General features: G+C 39.7%; 1 non-coding gene across 1 annotated transcript; it reads left to right on the top strand.

Annotated features, from left to right (window-relative positions):
- The first annotated feature begins 4,632 nt into the window (after positions 1-4,632).
- Positions 4,633-4,694, top strand: LOC130029036 (U7 small nuclear RNA). The gene has a single exon (XR_008793253.1). It is a non-coding gene; the product is annotated as a U7 small nuclear RNA (small nuclear RNA).
- The last annotated feature ends 881 nt before the right edge of the window (positions 4,695-5,575 follow it).

Here is a 5,575-nt window from a genome sequence, read left to right as displayed (position 1 = left end):
TGGGATGTGTGTAGGGGTTCTCCCCAAGGGCGGAGAGGCCTGTGTTCTTTCTTGAACGCGTTACTCCCTCTCTCTGATTTTCTTCTCTTCCTCACTCACTTCCCCTCAACACCTTCAAAAGCCCCTCCAAATATAATCTGTTTTACTTGCCAAAAAATCTCTGCAGCTGTCCACAGGTACTGTTGTGCTTCAGTCCACATCAAATATCACATGAGCCTCAAAGTTTTTGAGGTCATGAACCAAGGAGACAAGGAGACGTCAACAAATAAATTTTGGAGGAGTGTATTCACAGCATCTGGAGGGCAGTCCTGCTAGGCAAGAGCATCAGCCTCCCACCACAAGCACAGGCGAGGAAAAAACACATCCTACACACGTGTCATTTTCATAAGCACCCACAAAATTAGTTAACTCATATGTCCCATATCCTGACACCTGTTAGGGTCCGAGATCATGACAGCCTCACCTGTCAAGGAGAACTCTGAGAGACCAAGTCCATGCAAAAGCAAGAGGTTTATTTGAGCATGCTTGGGCTCACAGCATGACCGCAAACCATCAGTGACAGAGAGCCCCGAGCCTCTTCAAAGGGGGCTTTTTATAGGCCATCTTCCCGCGCATTTCAGAAATGCCCACGCACAAATCACCCAATACATTTGAATTATCACATTAGATACTGCACGCAGGCAGCCAGTCATTTTGCAACAAGCCATCAGCACCAGCCACTCTCTTCTGTACCTGTCACCAGGCCATCCCACCGGGCAGTCAATTACGCCTTTTCGGGTTTTATGGCCCTATTAGGTGAATTCCAGGGCAAGAAAATACCTCATTAGGCCTTCTCTGAACTTGTGGCCTTATTAGGCGGATTCCATGGCAAGGAGATGCCTCATTAGGCCTTTTCCAGCCTTGTGGCCTTACCTGGCGAATTCCAGGGGCAAGGAGGAGATGGGGGTACCTGGTGTTGTCAACCTGCCGCAGCTGCAGGGGGGATATGGGCTGGGACTTGCTTTGCTAGGGCCCACTTGTCATGGGGCTATCTTTCAACACCCAGTAAATTTACGTCAACATAAAGTGAAGCAAGCCTTGACATAGAAAATAATAAAACTGATTATACAAAGCAATCAAGTATTGATCATAAACCACACCATTCTTGTGCACCCTAAGCCATTGTTCCTATTTCACTCCATGATTAGCAGGTGCCCTTGTGAGGGATTGCAAGAAATTAAGTCTATAAATACAGATATCAACTCTTCAAACTAAAAAGTAAACTTCTAAAATAACTAAGTTTTGTGTTTTACTATTAAACACTGTACTACTTTAGCACTGTCGTCCCATTGTCCCACTGTTCATTGATTTGCTCCAGCAGGCACCAGTAACGTCTCCATTGTGAGACTTGTTGTTGCTGTGTTTGGCATATCGAATGCGCCCCAGGGAGCTTGCCAGGCTCTGCCATGTGGGTGGGATACTCTTGGTAGCTTGCTAGTCTCTCTGAGAGGGATGGAGGAATCACACCCGGGTGGGCTGCGTGCAAGGCAAATGCCCTACCCACTGTGCTATTGCTCCAGCCCTCCATTTTACTATACATTTTATTCATATTTTCCTCTAATAAACTAAAACTCATAGCTGAACAATAGGTCAACACAACTGAAAAAGTGACTTTCTCCTGCACACCCACTCTATAATTCTTCTTGAGCACTGGTTCAAATTTTGAAAGAATTTAATTTTTGCTGCATAATTCATCCACTACTAAACTAATCAATGACCACTCAGCTACAGAGCGAAGAAGGGACTTTCAATTCATGTGGCTGATCTATTTTAGATCCCAGTTGAATTCAGTGCATTGTCGACTTGAGCACTGTTTGAAGAGTTGATGAGCACAGAGCTAAGAGTAGCTTGAGAACACCACTGGATATGAAGATATACAAACACATAGACAGGAATATTGACTACACATAGAATGCTTTCCATTCCTCAATTCCTGAGCATCATTCTGGGTTACCCCAAGGCCCATTCTGGGCTTTTGATTGACTTAGTTTCATGCTCAACTGTTGTAACAGAATACATGAACAGTTGGAGCTACTCCAGCAATTGGAAGTTTTGTGCAATTAAAAAATATCAGTCTGGGGTGGGGGGTGGGGGGTGGGAGGCATACTGGGATCCACGGTGGTGGGAACCGGTCACTGGTGGAGAGATGGGTATTCAAAATAAATAAATAAATAAATTTAAAAAATAAAAATACTTAACATAAAAAATAAAAAATATAAAATAAAAAAAATTAGTCGAACTGGGAGTAGCTGCCCCAGGATCCATGGTTAGAACCCCAGAGGGTTCCCCGAGCCCTGTTCCCCTGAGCAGTCAGGCAAAAGTCTAGAACATTACAGAATATGTCCCCCCAAAAATAAATAAACACAAAACATGATATCTGAATATTAACGCGCAGTAATTTCTGAGCGTTATTTTTTGGTGGTCTTGGTTGGGGGTCAGGGTTGGAGTACTGTACTGGTGGGTGTTTACATGGAAATCCTTGTGAATTTTATTCCCTTAGTGAAAATGTAAACATTTTGCCTCCATAGGCTATGTGTTCAGCCCCTCCCTCTCAATCTATCTGGTACGTGGTGAGCCCCCAATGTCCTGCTAGCAACCAAGCAGATGTCCTGCTAGAAATCCAAGACCAGAAACGGAAACAAAAATTGAACTTTCTCTACCAAAAAAAAAAAAAAAAAAGAAAGTCTGGATAGCAAAGAGGATATGTGGAGAGAGATTGACACTGGTGGTTGGATGCATGCTGCAAAATTGTATGTCTAAGACTCAACTAAGAATAACTTTGTAGGGGCTGGAGCGATAGCACAGTGGGTAGGGCATTTGCCTTGCACTCTCCAACTGAGGTTCAATTCCTAGTATCCCATATGGTCCCCTGAACACGGCCAGGAGTGATTCCTGAGTGCAGAGCTAGGAGTAACCTGAGAGCATCGCCAGGCATGACCCAAAAAGAAAAAAACAACCTTGTAATTCATGGTGTTTTAATAAAATTTTTAAAAAAGAAGAGATTGTGCGAACATTTAATAGGTTAACAATACATATAAAAAGCTATAATAATTTCTAAGAGATTAAAGAAGCAAAAATCAATGATAAACAATATTTGAGTCAACATTAGTGTATTGATGGGGGATGGAATTGACTGAAAATTAAAAAATCCTAAATTTTATATTTATTTGGGACAAATACCAAACTACTGATCCGAATTATAATTCGTAAGGTATTTAAGCTCTAGGAAACTTTTAGGTAATGACTAAAAGTTTAAAAATGTCTTATAGTCTCTAAATCAATGGAGAAAAAATGTATATGAGGGAGGAAAATCTCTGTCTAAAAGAATAGGAGTGGGGAAGATGCCAGAATTTATTTTAAAATTAGAGAGGACCTGAGAGATAGTACAGTGGGTAAGGTGCTTGCCTTGCACACAGCCAACCAGAGTTCAATCCCAGGCATCCCGTGTGGTCCCGCAAGTATCACCAGGAGTACTTCCTAAGTGAAAAGCCAGGAGTAACCCCTGAACATTGCTAGGTGTGGCCCCAAAACCAAACAAAGAAATTAGAGTAAGAAAAAACAAATAGCAAAATTGGGTGGCAAAATAAATTCAAATATATGAGGAATCATGATAGATATGTCTTGAATTTAATGTGAAATTGTCAGAGCAGATAAAAACATACAAATTTAAGCTGCATGTGTTTTTTAAGTACAAAAACACATAAAACAATAAGGGGGAAATGTTAGCAATAAATCTAAAGATATATAGTAATATCCACAAGAACGGTCACTGTCACTGTCACTGTCCTCCCGTTGTTCATCGATTTGCTCAAGAGGGCCCAGTAACACTGTGAGACTTGTCACTGTGTTTGGCATATTGAATACGTCACGGGTAGCTTACCAGGCTTTACCATGTGGGAGAGATACTCTCGGTAGTTTGCCGGGCTCTCTGAGAGGGGCGGAGGAATCCAACTCGGGTCCATGTTGGCTGTGTGCAAGGCAAACGCCCTACACACTGTGGTATCGCTCCAGCCCACAAGAACGTCAATGAAAGTTTATTAATACAACACAAAACAGAATTTAAGATAATAAATAGCTCTGTAGCACTGTCCTCCGCTGTTCAACAAATAGTTCGAGCAGTCACCAGTAACAGCTCCATTGTGAGACTTGTTGTTACTGTTTTTTGCATATTGAATACCTCACTGGTGGCTTGCCAGGCTTTGCCCTGTGAAGATAATAAATACAAAATGAAATTAGTATGATTGCTATATATTATTTAAAATTCAGACTTACCAGAAAGATTTAACAATTCCAACTTAAATGCACCTAATAAAGTAGTTTCAAAATATTTCAAGTATTTAAAATTCTTTTATTAAATCACCGTGAGAAAAACAAAGTTGTCCATGATTGAGTTTCAGTATTACAATGCTCAAACACCTGTCCTTTGACCCGTGTACACTTCTCAACACCAATGTCCTCAATTTTCCTCTTTCCAACCCCACCCCAAGTCTGCCTCTGCCACAGACAGACACTTTTTTTATGTGAAGAACTTAACACCATCGTCTTTGTGGGCAATTCTATCATCACTAATAGGTAAATCAAGAAATTAGTTAAAAGTGTTACAGCTCTTTTAGAATTTGTCTAGCAGTTTTTCTGGTTGCTACTGGAAAGCCCACACTCACCCCCCAAACGAAATGAGTTGTGATACAAAATATTTTAAAAAGCAATAAACTTGTTCGTTTATTTATTTTATTTTTAGAAGCGCCAGGAATCAAATCTGAGTCCTTACACATGCTTTATCACTGAGACATATCCTTGATTCGTAAAATAAGTTCAGTTGTACATACAATACACTGTCCGCCAACAGTGTAGAATGCACATTCTCTCAAGCTCACAGAGAATACTTACAATGACTGGCCAGAACTAATATTAGTACCAACAAATTAAAATAAAAGCTGGTATCATATAGCCTGATTAAACATAGAACATAATTGTTATAGAGATAACACAAATTCCTGAAAGTAAAAAATAAATTTCTATTTACTCATGAGTAAAAGAAACTAAAATGGAAATTTGAGAGTACTTAGTTTCTATTTATTCACTTTTACCAGGAATTGTGGTTTGGGCCACACCCAGCTATGCTCAGATCTTATTCCTGGCTTTATGCTCAGAAATCACTTCTAGTGTGCTAGGATTTGGGAAGAAGGTTATTGGGCCTATCTGATGCCGGGGGAAAACTAGAAACACATGCAAGGCCTAACTTCCTAAAACACCTCTCTGACTCTGAAAGTTAGTTTTTAAAATACTGAATTTCAACATTGGTAAGATAAAGTTTATAAGCTGCTTGAGGGAAATCTATAATTTTGAGTACATACATTTGTTTTTCTAATGTCTGAAAATTCAGCAAGTAATTTATGTAATTAAAGAAAGTAATCAGGAAAAGAAGTAAAATAAACTAAAGTAAAATTTTTCAAAAGGTGATAATAAATGCAAAAGCATAAATTAATGATATAGAAAACAAATAAATAATTGGGATAAACCAAATAAAAAAATTGTT

Source organism: Sorex fumeus, unplaced genomic scaffold (genome assembly GCF_029834395.1).
Source record: "Sorex fumeus unplaced genomic scaffold, SorFum_2.1 ptg000041l, whole genome shotgun sequence".
Taxonomy (NCBI): domain Eukaryota; kingdom Metazoa; phylum Chordata; class Mammalia; order Eulipotyphla; family Soricidae; genus Sorex; species Sorex fumeus.
This window is presented reverse-complemented; position numbering and strand designations above follow the sequence as displayed.